Source organism: Dipodomys merriami, unplaced genomic scaffold (assembly GCF_024711535.1).
Source record: "Dipodomys merriami isolate MVZ:Mamm:240054 unplaced genomic scaffold, mDipMer1.0.p SCAF_53, whole genome shotgun sequence".
Taxonomy (NCBI): Eukaryota; Metazoa; Chordata; class Mammalia; order Rodentia; family Heteromyidae; genus Dipodomys; species Dipodomys merriami.
Genome location: NW_027206102.1, coordinates 6,238,041 through 6,257,156, shown reverse-complemented (window position 1 = coordinate 6,257,156; position 19,116 = coordinate 6,238,041). Strand labels below are relative to the sequence as shown.

The 19,116-nt window shown below is 45.5% G+C and overlaps 1 long non-coding RNA gene across 1 annotated transcript; it reads right to left on the bottom strand.

Annotated features, from left to right (window-relative positions):
- Positions 1-7,936: 7,936 nt before the first annotated feature.
- Positions 7,937-16,335, bottom strand: LOC138811445 (uncharacterized). Its single transcript, XR_011367396.1, has 3 exons — positions 16,025-16,335; positions 12,393-12,509; positions 7,937-8,446 (listed from the first exon to the last, which is right to left on the bottom strand). It is a non-coding gene; the product is annotated as an uncharacterized lncRNA (long non-coding RNA).
- Positions 16,336-19,116: the final 2,781 nt, after the last annotated feature.

Genomic DNA, 19,116 nt, shown 5'->3' with positions numbered 1-19,116 from the left:
TCAAAACAGCGGTTGAAAGAGGTGATATTGATGAAGATATATTGTATTCTTAAACTGCTGTGTTAGATAGCAATTCCTTTGTATAACTCCTTAAAGATAATAAATAAAAGAATACATTGCTTTTAAAAGTAAAAGCAAAGAGTTGCCTGGCACTGTTATCTCAACCCTATACTCCTGACAACTCATGAGGCTGAGATCTAAGGGTCCCGTTCAAAGTCCTTGACAGATAAAGTCAGTGAGACTCAAGGGACTGAGCATCATCCATAAACAGAAGAGCCAAACAAGAAAGAGGCCATAAGTTCAAGACTAAGGTCAAACACAAAAAAGGGAAGAAAAAGAAGGGAGGGAAGGGAAGAAAGGAAGGAGTGAGCACTTATAAAAGTCAAGTTTAGAGAAAAATAAAGAAGATGTTAAGTGTGTATTCATATGGTTCCTCTATGGTGGATATAGTAATTACCATAATTGCTATAAATAATCTTTACAGAAGATAGACCAACTAACTAATGTGACAAATAAGCAGAAGGCAGGCTAATGGTACTAGTTATATATATTGATCATTAGATATTATACCAAACAATTCACCTTTTATCCCCTGGACTATGGGGAGGAGCTAACACTCCACTGAGAACAATGAAACCATACAACAAAGCCATTAGCCTGGAGTTACCAGTCAGTGACAGAGCCCAATACCACTCAAGGTTTCTAAAAGTTGCCCTTGGCTACAAACTCAGGGTCACTATCAGACAGATCTATCCCTCTAAGAAAAGTAAGGAGGTTCTTATTTTCAACTGGACTTGTAAAGAGATTTGCAAAATTTAATCTTACCTCCTTGCTCCAGACTACAGGGATTTGGGGAGCAAGCACCCAGCATTCCATAGCTCTTAACCGTTCCTTGTACCTCTGTTTCTAAGACAAAAGAAGCTATTACAATTTATGAAGACAAGAAAGGCAAGACAAACCTGCGGAGTGATTCAAGTATGAGCTCAGGGGAAAAGACAACCAGGCTCCTTAGACCAAGGTTACTGACAAAGATTCGGGGAGAACCTAAACCAAGCCTGGATGGCAAACCCAGCAGCAAAAACCGCCGAGGTCTATGGGAAGGCCAAGTGAGTGGAAGGCAGGGGAGCAACAGGATGGCTCGGCTCGCCCCTCGGCAGCAAAGAAGAGCAAAACAAAGCTCCCAAATTCCACCCTAGTCCCAGGCAATTTAATACATTTTAATTACTTATAACTTGCTGTATTCCAGAACTGCTCTGATAAACTAGGTGTAGGAGAGAATGGGAAAGTAGAAAGATATGTATACCAGCATACAATGGAGACAGGAATGGAGTTAATACAGAAATACACAATGAGTACCACGTAATGACCTCTGTATTCCAAGGGGAGGTGGGGCAGGGTAGGAATTTAGCTTGAGACTGGCTTCCAGCCAATCAAACCATGATACAGATCACAGAGTCCAGAAGAGAAAATAGCTTGCCGTCTTCATACATAAGGCATTGTTACACCACGCCTCCACTCCCCACAAAGCAATCCCTCCCAACTGTGACCACAGCGGAGAAGGATATCCATCCTTTACTCTGAAGGGAAGACTGGATGCAGTGGACAGAACACCAGTCCTTCTCTAGACGGATGACCCTGCTCGTTCCACTTAGAACTTTGCATTGGGATCTTTTCCCAGGCCAGGACTATGCAGGAGGCTTGTCTCTCAAAACTCGGGCAGTGAGCCGCAGTTAGAAGCCCCCAGTCAGCCAGATGACCACAGGGTGGACAGCTGCTGCTAAGCTGTGAGGTTCAGTGAATAACGGGTATCTCATGTATTTATGACTTCCGATGCCTTTAAGTTATAGTGTGTTTATTGTAACAGTAAATCCATTTGTGAGCTAACCGAATATGCCCATTCCCAAACTGCCTTCTCTTTATCTGGAAATAACTCACTCATCTTTTCTCTTCCTCCTCCTCTTCTGTTTCCTCTCCTTTCTACTTCTTCCTCTTCTCATACTCCTCTTCCTTTCCTCCTCTTCTCCCTCCTTTCCCATCTCTTCTTCCTCCTCCCCTCTTTCTCCTCTTCCTCCGTCTTCTGTTGCTGCTTCTGCTCCTCCTCCACCTTCTTCTTCTCCTTTCCTTCCTCCTCTTCCTCCTCCTCCTCCTTCTACTTCTCTTGCAATGTAGGAGATTGAATTCAGGGTCTCATGTTTGCTGGGTAAGACCTCTATCACTTGAGCCACACCCCCAATTCTGTTTGCTTTTAGTTTCTATTTTTAGATAAGATCTCTTCTTTTGCCCAGACTGACCGCAGATCCTAATCCTCCTACCTTCATCTGCCAAGTAGCTTGGATTACAGGTATGTGTAGTGATACATGATGAATAAGTGGTTTTTCTCATCCAGATCTTACCATTGAAGGGCCGAAAGCATGTGTCTTCTTTACCATAATGGCCATGGCATGCAGCTGGTACCAGCAGTAACAAGAACTTAGCAAATATTCATCAGACCATGACAAGACAAAAAGCAGATTCAAAACACAAAAGATAAGGCTGTGATGAGCACCTGCCACGTGGTGGTGGCCAGCTTACCCTGGGTGAGGCTCTGAGGTCAAACCCAAGGCCTGTCCACACAGCTCTCCCTCTGCTCCAAGGGTTCTGACATATTTAGCTGATTGACCTTCCTCCTGAATCTAAAGCATACCATCCACATCCTCAACTGGAACCAACAAGAGCTGGTCTTTTTATTTTTCAAGTAGGTAGCCTGGATCTAGACTTCTTTTCTACCTGAGTATTTTAGAAGAGTTCAATAGATCAGTACAACATTCATTTATCTTGGACTGTCATTTTGATCTATCTTTTATACAGGTTTATACAATTCAAAGGAATTGTAGTCCTCATTATTTCCTCATTGGTTAATAAATTATTAAGAAGTTAGTTTGATGGGGCTTTTTAAGAGGGGGGGGATCAACCTTTGTTGAAGTTGTTAAAAACAGATTTTCCTCTTAAACACTGAGATCAGTTTTTGTTCAGTTTGGTTTTATTTTTTTTAGAGTGAAACCTAAATATACAAACACACCATTGCCTCTTAATTTCTATTGTTTGAAGTCTTTGATTAAATACAATTCCCTGTATAGCTTATCTGAGTTCCCATGGGTATACCTAAGATTGCATTGACCATTCAAAGCCATTCAGCAAGTAAGATATGAAATGCCTGGGACATTTTGCAGCAAATAGTGAAAGTTCATTCAAAGTTTTGGTCCTCCACAGCCACAAAGAGATGTAGGGTGTACAAATAGAATGGCTGAGTCTACTCCCTGCAGGCTGCACCCAACATGGTGGCCTTCCCTCCCATCTTGATAGAGATCTTTCACCTCACAAGTGGTTCCAGAACTCAGGTAATGAATCTTTGAAACAAATCTGTTCGGAGACAATTGCTATTATCTTCTAGGAGTCAACAAACTAGCTGTCAGCCAGCCTTACATTTGGATACTACTGAAAAGACACAGTATGACAGTTCACCAGTTTGTGAGTTTGTGTGAAAAGAGGAAACTATCTTACAGCAAACAGTCCATGCCAGTTAAGAAGTCGCTGGCACTATCAGATAGAGGGAACAGAAGAGCCCAAATCATTGTCAATAATCAGTTTCCTCTGTGCAATTTCTCACCCTCATTTTGCTCATGAGCTATGAACAGGAAAACTCCTGCAAGTGAACCAGTCAGCAACCATCACAAAGCCTCAGGATGGAGGAGAAGAGAACTGATCTAATACATTCCTACAATAAATTCATACATTTGTTACTCCAAACTCCTGCCAAATACATCGCTTCATGAGGGCATAATCTGTAAAAGATTTCCACGGTTGAATGTTTCAACTCAGTACTTTTGCTGCTCTGACACTGAGACTTGTCCCATTGTCACAAAAGATGGTGATGTACAGAGAACAATGTCTGGAGCTCAGGCCGCCTGGCCCTCCCCTGTTCACTACTCAGGGTTGAATCTTCTGTACCTCATTCTCTGAATCAGGAAATCAGGAGCCGAACCTCTCTTCTGAAATTGTGTTGAAGCACATATGTGCACGTACGCACACCCCTCCACACACAAACTGCACTACGCACACCCCCCACACACAAACTGCTCTAAAGAGTATGTGCAGTTTGCCCACTTAAGAAACAATTCATAAACACTCTTGAATCCCCCAAAAGAAGTAAAGTATCCCCCAAATGAGAGGTAGAAGGAAAGAAGTTTCTAGAAGCAAAGTAGGAGCCTATTCACAATCAAACTAAAGGGAAGGAACCAAGGATAGCCAGAAGGGAAACTCACAATTCATAGAAAATGAAGAGTGTAAGCCACAGAATCAGAGAAGGGAATGCAGCAAAGGGCAGGGGGGTTGGCTGAGTGGTTGAAACTTCTGTAATGAAAAGTTCTGGACAGGAGTGAAGCCTGCCATGGACTCAAGCCCCAGGCATCCCCCAGGAGGTTGGTGGAGAAACAGATTCCCTAGAGAAGACAATCTGGTCAGATATAACCTGTTGTTCTCTGAGAGAGAGAAGTTCCAGTGTGACCGCTGCTCACCACAGTGACCCAGGGCCCAGTGGCAGGATGCCTGCCCTGTGCCCTGACAAGTCCCACCTGGGAGAGCGTCTGCCCTGCCTCAGGGCCAGTTCAGGCCTGCCATTGTACACAACAGCCCTTGTTTCCTCCTCTAACAAGCAGCTCAATATCCAACCATCATGGGAACCCAGTCCGAGAGGCACAGGCACGATGGAGGGGAAGCTGCCGAGGCAAGCATTTGGAAAGGAGTTGAGATCACAGCAGGCAAAGTGCCATGAGGGTGTGTCTGCAAGGAGTCCTTAGCTGGGTAAGGGAAAGAGGCCAGTGCAGGTGGGCAGGGCACTTCCATAACCAATTTGATCATCTAATAAAGCTGCCTGTGGTGGATAGATGGCTTCTGATTTGACATCTGCAACAGAATAAGGGGCTGCAAATTCAATGAATAGTCTCTGGCCAGAGAAATAAGGTCAAAAGCTTAAGTTTCTGTACTTCCAGTGGTTCCTGGTATCTCCAGTAAGTATACTAAATTAAAAGACATCCTAGGGTTTTCCCTCCTTCTCTTCCCTCCCAAAGGCATTTGTGGTCCCTATGGAGTTCGCAACCCCCTGTAAGGCAGTCGCCACTTCTCAAACTCCTTGCATCCGCTGCAATATTTAGGCATCATGCCAGGAATCCATGACTGGTGCCTATAATCCTTGGTACTCAGGGTACTCAGATCTGGAAAATCACCAGTTGAGGCCGTTCTGGGAATAGAAGTCTGTGGATTCAGCTTAGGTACACCTTTACAGACGTAGGCATTTTCTCTGTCTTGCCACAGCCACCACGGTATGCCCCCCCCCAAACAGAAGGTCCTGTCCACACAAATATGTTCATGGTGAAAATGGACACTCAACTGGTGCCCATCAGAGGCAGAGTTCAAGCTCATGGTCCGTGGCTAAGTATGAGAGCCTAGGAAAGAATCCACAGGTGCTCTTAGAGTGACTACATGGCGCAAAGTTCCTAACTCCATGGGGGAGGGGGGGTCTCAGAACTTCAACTCTGTAACACATGATCAAACCATGTCATTCTACACCCCAAATTGAAATTCTGCATTACCCTGAAATGCATTACTACACTGGGGGTTGGGGGGGAAGGGAGATAATCTGAGCCATCAACCAACGATAGGTAGAGTTGAATAAACAAGAGAAGGGGAAAACAATTTCAATGAGTTCCACACTGCAAGTGTCCAAAAGATAGGGACTATGGAACCTTCCTATCTCCACCATTCCCTACGAATATTTTCATCACTTCTTTCAGAGAATTCTGAAAGAATTGATGAGTGAGAAAGAACTTCTCACTCCTATCAGAGGACTGAAGAAGCACAGGTCCTGAGAAGTCAGGTGCCTTGGTCCTTCAAGTTCTATGAAATAGACGTCTAGATTTCTCCACATCTATTCCTGCATTGCCTGGTTTGGCTTTTGTTTGGAGCAAAATGCTAAGCAATAAAGCTTCCTTAAGCAGTCTTCTCTTCTGGGGGGGGGGCGGGGTGAATGTGTGGAGCCCCAGTTGCTAAGAATAGTCAGAACACCTTGGAAGGAGCTCTGGATCTGAAAGGAAGCCCACTGTGGAGTGTGTCTCCTTCTCCCCAACCCATCTGTCATTATGAATTTCCAAAAGCGCATCAGAGATGGTTCGATGTGTGGAGGCATGTCTTTTCTCCTATTTCCTTTCAAACACTCAGCTACGCCAACTATTTTTCCTTCTCCAGTGAGGTGCATTTTGGTAACTGGATGATGGATAGACCTTACAGAATCCTCTAAGGAAGAAAGAGAGCAGCAAGAGCCAGGAGAACTTGCCGAAAACAGCAAAGAAATGTAGGCAGTTCCCAAAGGAAGATTTCTTTAACCATATACAGAAAAGCACAACTTTCACTTCACATGACTTTCCCCAACTTTTGTTTTCTAAACTAGGTAGCAAAGATTAGAGTGCCAAAAATGACTGGAGGAAATTTTTGTGGGAATGCATGGGTATGGAAACACACTGCGCGGGAGGAGTGCAATCATCCTGAAAGTCTCCATTTCCAAGTCTTTGCAAACTCAAACTTAGGGGCTCTGTTGTCTAATACACAGATAAGCTTCCAAGAAGAGTTTTTGTATTTCAAAGAAAACTCTCCAACAATGATTGTTTCTTAAAAACAAAAATAGAAGTAATTATCTATGGGTTATAGAGTGTGGTTGTTTAAAATTATTTTTCTTATTTGTTCATAACAAATAAGAAAACATGACTTTTTTATTAGTATTTTGATGGGGTTGCACCCAGGGTAACAATTCCAGAAGTCAGGTTACAAGTACAATGCTTCCTGGGCGACGCCACCCCTTCCTTCTCGTTCCCCATGCCCCCCTCCAATCCCTTATTTGTGGAGCTGCTGCTCTGTCTGGAGACAATAGGAGGAACTAGTTGTGGCCAGAACAAGTCAAGCCTTGTGCCTTCGTGGAGTTTAATATAGTCTCTACTTGAGAAAATCATAAACTTACGTCATAAGGGCAACTTGTTACCTAGGTGCCAAAGCAAGCTAAGGTGTCCCAGGCACATGGGACGGACCAACCAACCTGTCCACAGCTGTGCCTCAAGCTGATTTCCATCCTCACTGCTCAAAAACCTCACAAAATCCAAATGTGTCTATGATAGTCACTGCCTGAAAACAGATAGACTGAAGCTACATAGTCCAGTCCTCCACCCACTCATCAGGAGCTATGCCTGCCCCTAAGCACAGAGTCATTACCAGTCCTGATTCCTGACCAGTTCTGACCTTGCTTGGCCTCACACTGCCATTTGCTGATGACCAGGGTCCCTTCCATTTACAGCAGTCATGAGGATGTGTCTGCCGTGAGCCTCCAGCAGGACTCCAAGGAGTTGGGGGGGGGGAGGGAGAATGAGTGCCATGGGCAGCTGACATTAATGATCCAAGTATGCATGAGAGGTGCTGATGGGTCAGCCTGGAAGCCGTATTTGAAAAATAAATAAAGCAAAAAGGGCCGGAGGCATTGCTCAGATGATATAACTTCTGTCTAGTAAGGGCATGGCCCTGACTTCAAAGCCTAGCATGCAAAGAAAAACAAAATGATGGCAGTCATGTCCTGACCCTTTCACTGTCTGTTATGCAGTGCTGGGCTGGGTGACCCCAATGGGCTGTGACTCACAGCCTGCCTCTGGGACTGGAAGCCTAGACTTCAATCTGGTGGCCTCATGCTCTTCCTTAGTGTTTTCTTCCAAAGCTGGCATTTTACCACTTGAACCACACTTCTACTTGAGCTGGCATTTTTGCTGCCAGATAGTAAAAAAGAAAAAAGAAAAAGAAAACCCAAAAGTACTTAGTCCTTAACAATGGTAAGGAAATAAAGATAACACTTTATTTAATCCATCATGCCATTTAAATGTAGTTTATCTACCCAGAAAACAAACACAAGTACTTCCCAGGTGAAAAAGGTGAACTATGTCCTTTGTCATGTAAATTTGTGTTCCCCCCCACCACTACCACTGTCAACATAAGAAAAGGAGTGGGCGCTGGAGAATCATTCCATCAAATCAGACCAGGTGAAGACTAAGTTGCTGCTCCAGGCCTAGGACTAGAGAGAGGTGAATGCGGAAGGAACTCCATTTCATATTGCACATTGGCGTGAATGCAGTCTCAGAGAGTGAGCTTGGATGCCCTGCTGTTGAAACTCCAATAAGAAGAGGACAATGCAACTCCATTAGTCACCACCCTGCCTCTGGACATTTCCATCCTTTCATTAAAAATGAAGCTGGCAAAAGCAGAACTCTACCCCATGAACAGTCACGATGTTATTTTCAAGCGCGTTCCTCCCTTGCTTTTCCTTCCGCGGGGCCCTGGACAGCCAGAATAGAGCTCCTCCCCATCAGGCTTCACAGTGGCCCTGTGGAGTGCACAGAGGTGTCCTGAGGAGCAGCGAGCAGGTGTGGGACCAGAACTCTTCTCCCAGCCTCCCTCTCCAGTCCCCTCTCCTTCCCATCTCCAACTGCATTCTAAATCCCAATGTCCTAAATTAGCCCTGGGGTACAGGTCACACCAAGAGCAGAGAGGGGGTACAGGTCACACCAAAAACAGAGAAGGGATACAAGTCACACTACCAAGAGCAGAGAGGGGATAGAGTCATACCAAGAGCAGAGAGGAGGTACAGGTTAAACACTGAGAATAGAGAGGGGTACAGGTCACACCACTGTGAGCAGAGAGCATCCTATGGGGAGGGGAGAAGATGGCACCCACCAAGGCTGATGAGCAGGAAACCAAACCACACTCCCGCAAACAACCACACACACACACCAAACAACCACACACACACACCCCAAACAATCATAAACATCCCAAACAACCACACACATCCCAAACAACTACACACATCCCAAACAACCACACACACCCCAAACAACCACACACATCCCAAACCACACACTTCCCAAACAACTACACACACCCCAAACAACCACACATACCCCAACCACACACACCCCAAACAACCACACACACCAAACTCAGCAGCATTGCTGTTTTGAGACACATCTGCCTGGATAGTCTTCCATCTCCATGGACCAAGAGTGAGGCTAAGGCTTTGGGCCTAGTCAGGGCTTGGACCTCGACTGTCAATAAATAAGCCATATATGCTGCTCATCCGATGATGTCAATTCGCCAACACAATCACTGGGTGCATCTAAGGTTTGGGCTCAGTAGGATCACAGAGAGACAATACATCCTCAGCTACATGCTGGTGGCTGGCACCTATCATCTCAGCTACTTAGCAGGCTGACATTAGAAGGATCAAGGTTCTAGGACAGACCGGGCAGAAAGGTCCACAAGACACTGTTTCTGGGGGAGAAAAACAGTGCGGTGACATGGGCCCGGGAGTCCCACATCACCGGTGAACCTAGAGGAGGTGGATTCAGACACAGTCATACAACATTGGCAGAAAGCAAAGGAACCTAGAGGCAAGGTTCAAGTGGCAAAGCATCTGTATAACAAGTGCAAGGCTCTGAGTTTAAACCCTAGGATCACCAAAATTTTGAACAGCAAAAATGAGCAAAATGTGCTCATTTTAGGGCTTGTCCTGAGTCAAACCCCAGCATACAGGCTTGCATAACCCTCATTGCAACCTTGTGTGTGTTTACTTGACGTCTGAGAAAGAGTGGCTCCGAACCCAGAAACACTTTGCGATTCTACAGATGGAACTCAATCCCAGCTCCCTAAAAAGAGCTGTGGGTGGAGTGTGTCCTTTCTCCTCTGGACCAGGGTTGACATGGTCTCAAGGCCTGGCCCGGCCACATCTGTGACATTCACGGGTCAGGGAGTGTGGCCCTGTGTGTGCTCTCTCTACCTCTGTGGTTCAGACAGTTAACATGTCCTAGAATTCCAGGTTTTGAGCCAGGTGGCCTGATGTCCCCACCTGGCACATCAAGACACTTACATTTCAGTCTCATCACTTGTGGCCTGAAAATAGCAACACAGTCCAATGTATGGAAAAGAAGAAGGAAGAAAAAGATGGGAACGTCTCCCCCAAAGTTTCAAAGGCTCCTCAAGTTGACAACAGAAGGCAATAGGAGACTCAGCATGAGAATGTGGCACCCAAAATAAAGGCCTTTATCAAAAACTTCCCAGTGGATGGGGAAACTGAGTCTCCAAGAGGCAGACGGTGACCCTAGGCTCTTCCTGCCCAGGGGTAGGTAGAGACGTGGGCTGGAGCTTGAAGTATCTGTGCACCTGTTTTAACCCAGTCAGCACGTGGGTCAGGACACTGGTCCTCTTATACAACATCCTCCACTGCCTCCCCCAGTCCAAAAGGTGGGATGTATGCAGGGTGCACAAAGAATCGGCACTGAGAACAGGCAAATCTCTGGGAGCCCACAACACAGATGCTTCAATGTATATTATGTACATCCTGGAAAATCACACATGCTCTTGAAAGTGCAAAGTCAGACTTCCTCTTCCCTCCCTCTCACTTTCCCTCCTCACAGGCTAAGCCTTATGCAGAGGTGATAAAAATCAGCCTCAGGATCCAAACCAATGTCCTCAGTCCTGCAAACCCTTCCAGGAGGCAGGGTGGCAGAGCCAGGCTGCCAGTAGAACACACACACAGACACACACAGACACACACAGACACACACAGACACACACACACACACACACACACACACACACACACACACACACACACACACACACACACACACACACACACACACACACACACACACACACACACCGCTCATCCCAGAGATGGCTTATTGATGCAATTACATGGTTCAAAGCCAGTGGCACCTGACGGGGGAAGAAAAAGACAAAACCAGAAAGGGCGGGATGGCCTCAGCACTACTCCCTCGGGCCGGCTGTACAAGTGCCAAGTGCCTTTTCCTTGTGAACCACAGAGGCAGGTGCGGGCCGGCAAGCAGACAGGACCACAGCCCTGGCAACAGGAGGAAGTGGTAGTTGAGGTTTCCCGATAGATCTCCTGATCCTCTCTGGACCTCAGGACCTCTCCTAGGCTCCCCAGTGCTTTCCCTCTCTGGTCTCTGCTTGGCCTGCTCAAGAGGGACAGACAGACAGAAGTTAAAAGAGCAAGATTAGTTTCCTTTCACCCCTAACCCATCTCCTCATCCCTGTCCAGGGGCAGGGAGTACAAAGGTAGACACACAGGGAATCAAGAGCTCCAGGCTGCTGCCATTGGATCAGTGGGAAACTGGGCTGTTTGCATTTCCAAGTGCTGAATGGCCGGCCACTGTGATGTCCATGTTGATAATTCCTGATGCTTTGTATTCCAGCAAATGTTTAATCCCTCACTGATCAATAATCCTCACTCGGCTGTTCTTTTTTCCTTTTTTTAAAGAACCAAATCCCTTTTTACTCTTCAAATCCTTGAATAAAATTAGGCTGCTTTAGCCCTGGATGCGTTATTCCTCAAAGAAGCTGTGTGGTTTCATAACCTCGGTTGGGGTATTTTTAAAGGGACTGCCTAGACACACTTGTTCTTGGTGTCACCTAACTTGTCTCTGCAATTGCTGTGTGTTATAAGCTGGTCTCCTCAGACACTGCTTTCAACACAGATCTACTTTTTTTTTCACTCAAAAGAAGAAAATAATTCAAAGTGAAGTTATTTGCCCTAACTAAACCAGTGAGTCTAATCTTTGCATTCCTGGCTTACACTTAAGTCCTTCTGTACAACTTGATTTCTACCTTCCATCTATAATTTCTTTCCAAAACCATATTGAAAAGAAAACAGCTCCATTCCTAGGCCATCTTAAGAAGCTGTACTTCTTTCTTAGAGGCACGGCTGAATGTTTTGGAAAATGCACATGACACATGGAAAGAGACAACGGCTCTGTGCTCACAGGGGATGGGCTGGCAGGGGGGTCTCACAATCCACTCCAGGTCCACCAAAGTTCCACAAACAACGGCAACAGAAAGAAACTTCCTTTCATCTGTAGCAGCAAACAAAGCAGCAACTTTCACCAAAGCTAACCCAAGCCAGGAGTACATCCCACACACACCAACCACTTCCACAGTTAGCCCATAAGAGCCCAAGCAGCTCACCACAATATTTATTAGAAAAACACATAATTTGTGGTGGAGAAAGAAGAGTATCTCATACAAAAAAGAAAAAAAGGGGGGGGGGAAGCTCCTTCAAATGCAATTAACCAAAAGACATATTTCCCCTGTGTTTGTAAAGATCACTCTATGAGAAGCATAGTTTTTGTGTGAGAGGAGGGGGGGGGGTGGAGAGAAATGGGTTATCCCCACTAGTTAAGAAAGACAATTAAATTACTGGAGATTACCTTCATCATTAAGGAGAATGGGCTTTATTCATATTTACAGACCTAAGCAGACTTCAGTTTCCAGGTCACAAATGAATCTCTTCTCGTCTCAGATGCACATGTGGACACTGACATGGGCTGCTGTTGAGTTGATTGGATAATAATCTTATTCTCAAGCTCCTGCTGGAAAGAAGAGCTCCAGAGGAGGGCAGCAGGGGGAGGGGGAGATGGGTGAGGGAGGGAGGGAGGGAGGGAAGCGAGGAAGGAAGGAAGGAAGGGATGAAAAGAAGAATCCAATCATGTATTCTTCCTGGTTGGAAAAAAAAAGTAACCCCAGTATCCTGGAAGGATTTCAAACACAGGCGAACAGTGTGCAGGAGGGTGTGTTAACAGCATGCCTTACTGGTGTGGCCTGCCTGAGACACTCTTAATGAATATTACTTCCTTCCCATTGGCTGTTCCCGCTAGAAACCCAGACCCATCCCTCCTTTCAGAAGTCAGGAATTCAGCTCCAGCCAAAGTCCAGAAAACATGCTCACGCAGGGACAAGGCTCCACCACCGATCCATAACCTTTGAGGTTGTGTCCTACAGTCAACCTGACCAACAGTACATAGGAGTGAATTTTTTCTGCCTTGGGTTGTGTTCCCAGCTTTGTGTCTGTTCTAAACTGAAGGTCCATCAAAGAAAAGAAAAATAGACAGCTTTCTTTAGAGAGAACATGCTGTCCTAAATGCTGGGGAGAAAGAACTTTCTCAATCAGGCTTCCAAAACCAGATCTGAAACGTTGTCTATATCTTAAAATCCATCCAGGTGATTTTTTTTTTAAAACTCTGTGCCAAAATAAAGTAAAATCCCCAATTAATATATGTCCTTTTGTGGACTGAAGCTTCATCTCCCTCTGAAATGTCACATACCAATGCACCCTTTGAATAGCTGTTCAGAATCACTTGGAGCAGCAATATCTAAGCAGTACACAAATATGCATTCAGGTGACAGGATGACTAAGTTTTCTTTTCCAAACAATGCTCTTCTCCCTAACTTCTCCTGTCTGCTTACTGACAGGAGACCTGATGTTCTCAACATTTTAAAGCAGATAAATTTTTGAGAATATGAGCAGATATAATTCTTGCTCATAAGAAAAAAAAGCAACAAAAAATTGAAGGTGGGACAGAAGAAATGGAGAAAAACATTTTATTTTAAAAAATAGTAATAATAAAATATTTTGTGGCCCATTCAGTATTTCCCATATATAATTTATTAAAATTAGATCAAATTACGAATATTAAGTGCTCATTTGAACTAAAGTGCTTCCTCTTTCATACATACACGCACACACAAACAATTTGTGTTGTATCAGTTTCAGAAGGCAACAGAAACTCTAAGGATACAAAGAAATATGGTGTCCCCAGCCTCTAATACAAAGCATGCTGGGCAGCCCTGAGCTCCTGGATTACTGAAAGGTGTTTCTGTGCACATAATTGCAAGGCTTCCACCTCTCCCTCCCTGCCTGTAACTCATTGCACAGCTGCAGGAAGCTGTGGCTCTAGTCCCCTTATCTAAGGTCCTTGGTCCTTGTTCCATAAAGTATTTTCCTTACCACTATTAAATAAATGAGATGTCCTTCCTGTAATTCTAGGTTTCTGTGTTTAGAATGGAGGTGATTTTGTTTTTAATGCTTTGCTGAAGAGGGAAGAATAAAACTGAGCTCTCGCTCCAAGAGTGTTTATTTATGCTATTATAAGAGCAAACTAACTTTTCAGCACTTAGATAAAAAAATCAGTTTGCAAAGGCTAAACAACTTTCCTGTCCCTACACCAAGAGTGGGGGTAAAATAAAAATATTCATTTGACCTAAGACGATCACATGAGAGTTGTAAGAGTCTTCCCCCCACTCTTGAGAAAAGAGGGTAAAACCTGGGCCATAACCAGTGCCTGAGTCTGCCATGACCTCATCTAGGGGCCTTCAGCCTATGTCTGTGTGGGGTGTGTGTGTGTGTGTGTGTGTGTGTGTGTGTGTGTGTGTGTGTGTGTGTGTGTGTGTGTGCTTCAGCCTGTCTGTGTGGTGTGTGTGTGTGTGTGTGTACACCAATGCAGACAAAGTCCCTATGTGCGGCCGATGGCCTAGTGTACTAGGGTGGCATGGTTCCTCAATAAGTGTAAATTACATCCACGTCTCCAGATTTGTTTCCATGAACTATACTAGAAAAATGCATCTTAACCAAAGAAAGATATATATTACCACAGATACAAGATCATATATAGTATGTGATATATCATTGTATGATTCAATTCATACAGAGCTGTAGGCATAAAAATAACTTAAGTGGATATTGTTCAAAGTGGTAGTCATTCTGGAAGGTAGCATCTTGGAGAGACCTTAACTTATGAGGCACTTTTTGGAGTGCTGGAAGCGTTCCATTTCCTGATGGGAGTGGTACGTATAGGGGGACTCATGTGTATATTTGCCATTGGATTTTATACTTTCTAGTATGTGAGTCATTCCTCACCAAAAAGAAAAAAAGAATCTACCAAGTAAGTTCAGTGATCATTGATGACTTCTTTAAAATCCATTATTTTTGCCAACTTCAAAAAAAATCTGTGAGAAAAAAACGGATTCTTTGCTCTGTTCATTATGAGAACAAAATCAAATGTGAATAATTTAGTGACGGGTTGAGGTTTGACATCTCAAAGCGTTTGGGGCCTGAATTTTTCAGAAGCTCTTGGTTTCACGGTTCACGTTGGCACACCAGGGCTTCACATCATCAGAATTCAGATATCTGCACTTGGCAATTTTATATGTGGACATCTACACGTCACATTCTAACAGCACATCAAAACTCATTACATCCAGAAGCAAGTTTGTTATCTCAAAATAGGCACCTTCTTAACCACCCGCCCCCACCAAATTCCTTCACCTTGTTCTATTTTTGTGTCAGAGAGTTTCTCCTTTTCTCATTACCCACTTGGAAATTTGTCTTTGAGTAACTCAGCTGTGCTTTCATACTGACTTTCCACATCTCTCACATCCTACTCTTGGCCACCACTCCTATGAGCGTATTAGCAATGAATGCCTAATTAGTATTATGGTTCCTGTCTCTGCCTCCACAGCACCACCGAGGAAATCTTCCCTCTGTGCTCCTGACAGTCCTCTGCTGCTGCAGCACAAAACCCATCCTCAATGTGACATTCAAGGTCTCCTCTAGCCTCCTCTCCCCACGCCTCCACCGCAACCCTACTGTCCCACTGCACCTCACCAGCACAGGAAGGGACCGGGCATATTCCTCCCCCACCACCCCTGCTCGTGCCTCGAATCCTTCCTTTCTATGACATCCAAATATTGCATACCTCATAAAGACAAAACATTCACTGTCTCCCTGAGATGATTTCTGTGAAATGGCTTTCCCCATTGAAGTGCCTGTGTGGTTCTATCAGTGGTCAGGCAGGTAATTCTCACCTATGCCAATGTCTCCCAGTGTTCGCTGCCCCTTTTATATTGTGGTTTTGTTATCAGTGGTGGCACACATCAGTTTATAAATACAATGCACCTTGATCATGCCACCCCTTCATCATTCTCTCCCAACTCTCCCAAAACCAGCCCTGTTCTCAATTCTTGGTTTCACAGGATACATGTTAAGTATTATGGTTGCCTTCCTCTCTTCATTCATCCACCCTCCCTCCCCTTGACCTACTCATACCTTTAAAGTGCCAGTTTCCTGGTATTCATTTCATTGGACTATGAGTTTGTTTTCCTGAGGAATTTTACCATCCGAATTCTCCCCTGCAAATACCATACTTCAGTTAATACATCTGTGTACACTTGCATACAAACTGTGTCTGTTTAATTGTACACTTACGAATTAGTTTCTCATTTCCATGTGTGTAAGGCCTTGTCTTCACAAAGTAAAATAATAAAATTTCCAAGTTGAAAATTATATTAAGTGAAGTAAGCCAAGCCCAAAGAAACATAGGTCCCATGGTTCCCCTTATTTGCAATATCTAGTATATGTCTGAGTCAAGCAGAAAAAGTCAGATGAGGTAATGTTAGGGAAATAAACCCTAAGATATGTATTCAAATGTTTTCTTTCATGCGATTGTTTCTAACGCATTTATAAGATTATTTCTTTGTTGCTTTCTATGTCCCTCCCCCATTTTATAACCCCTACTTTCACTGTATTTGATGTCGGTATAATTTGTGGAGGGGAAAGGGAAAAACAAGTCATTTAAACGAGGATACAGGTGGACCCATTGCGACAATGAGAAGTACAAGTTGTCATGTCGAAAACGAACTTTACAACTTCGGTGGGGAGGGGGAGGGGAGGATTGGGGGAAAGGGGGATGTGAAGGGATGGGAAGGGGAAACAAAGGAGGAGGCTACAATGCTTGATAATAAATGTACTCATTATCTTGCCCATGTAATTGTAACCCCTCTGTACAGTATTTTCACAATAAAAAAATATAAAAAAAATTTCCAAGTTGATGAACTCCAAAGCCAAGTGTTATTTTTTCTCTATGACTCAAGTGTCTCAATGAAGATCTGCTCAGAAGTCGAACTCACAAATTACTAAGTTAGAAACATCAGCAGGGAATCTGTGTTATGTTTGCATTGCATTTAAAATGTCCTTACTATGATATATATCAACAATAGAATGTTGATCTTTTATGTTTGCACAGGCTTTTATGCCCCACCTAAAGTATCTCCTGATTCCCCAACCTTTCAAGTGAAGACAACAGCTTTATTGGGGTGATTTTTTGGGGGGGGTCCAGTCATGGGGCCTGAACTCTGGGCCTGGGTGCTGTCCCTCAGCCCTTCAGCTCAAGGCTAGCACTCTATCACTTGAGCCACAGCGCCACTTCCGGCTTTTTTCTTTTTGCTTATGTGTTGCTGAGGAATCGAACCCAGGGCCTCAGGCATGCAAGGCAAGCGCTCTACCACTGAGCCACCTTCCCAGTCCTGGGGCCATTTAACAGAGCAAAGCCACATTCTGGAGACAGATAGTCCAATTTCCTTTGGAACAAAGAGACGAAGTTCTCCAACTCTGGCAGACCTGAAGTCAATGCCAGTTCACGTGATTACCTGATGCTGAATTACTTAACTTCTTGTGTAAAAAGATAGGGCTGCAGAGGTGCCCACCTCCTATGTGTTGTGAAGATGATTTGAGGAAATGCCAGGCATCAGGTGCTATGCAGAGAAGAAAGTCATCAGGGGCAGAACTCCCATGCTGCACCCAGAACCTCCCCCTACACCTCGCCCCCACTACACCCCCCACTGCTCCCACCGCACCCTTCCATCCCCACCGTGTGGGCCTCCCCACTCCCGGCTGGCCCGTCACCCCCTGACCTGGGCCGCCCTCCCGCTGGACCAGACACCCCTCCACCACTAATGGGATCCTGGCTGCACAAGGCCTCTGTCGGCTCTGCAGGCTGGGGAGACAGCGCCCTCAAGTGGCCACCTGCGGAGCAGCACCTGCTGCCCTGTCCAGGGGGGCGGCGGGCCCAGAGCCTGGCCAGGCAGCTCCCCCACCAGGCACAGGGCCCCACCCAGCCTCCCTGCTGTGCCAGGTGCCCTCCTCACCAGTCTCTCTGAGATGAGGGTGAAGTTGGTCCAGACTGCCTCCAACTGAGAGCCTCCAACCTCTGCCTCCAGTACCGCGGGGACCACGGAGTGGTGGGCGTTGGGTGCAGTCAGGGTGGGAGCCAAGGCCAGGCTGGGCCTGCTAACCCTCAGCCCGGCTGGCCCCGCTGATCCCCGTGACCCAGCGACCCTACGACCCCGGCCCCGTGCAGAGCAGCAGGTGACCCACAAGCTCTGTGCTCTGCTCCCTGAAGAGCCACGGAAGAGCGGCCGGGAGCATAAGGCAACATTCACACCCAGCACCTAGGACAATGGAATGACTCACACTAACACCACACACACAATCACACACACCACACACGGTCACACTCCACACACCACACACCACACACGCTCATTCAATCACACCACACACACCACACGCTCACAGTCAATTACACCACACACACGCTCACTCACACACCATACACCACTCACACCACACACCACACATGCTAACACTCAATCATACCACCCATTTTACTCACACCACATATGTTCACACTCACAATCACACTACACACGCTCACTCAAATCACACCACCCACACACCACACATGCTCATACACCACACAACACACACCATACATGCTCACTCACATACACCACACATGATCACACCACACCACACCTACAGCACTCACACCACACTCAGTCATACCAAACTCACACCACACAGTCATACCACACCACTCACGCTCACACTCACCACACACCAAAAGTACCACACACTACATGCTCACTCACTTAATCACACCACACACACCACACTCACACTCAATCACACACACCACACATGCTTGCTCACAATCACACCACTCACACCACATACACCACACTCACACCACATGCTCACACTCATACCACACCACACACACACCACACACGCTCAGTCACTCAATCACACCACACACACCACACACACACTCAATCACATCACACACACACCACTCACGCTCACACATACCACCCACCACCCACACTCACACTCGCACACTCACCACACACCACACACACACACACACAACCCCCTGGTCTGTCACCTTGAGCTGAAGAGCGCAGAGACAGCACCCAAGTCCAGAGTTCAAGCCCCACAACTGACCCCTCCAAAAAAATATCCTGAACTGAACATAGCATATATGTATATATGTGAAATAACATGGCAAAATTCCTTTG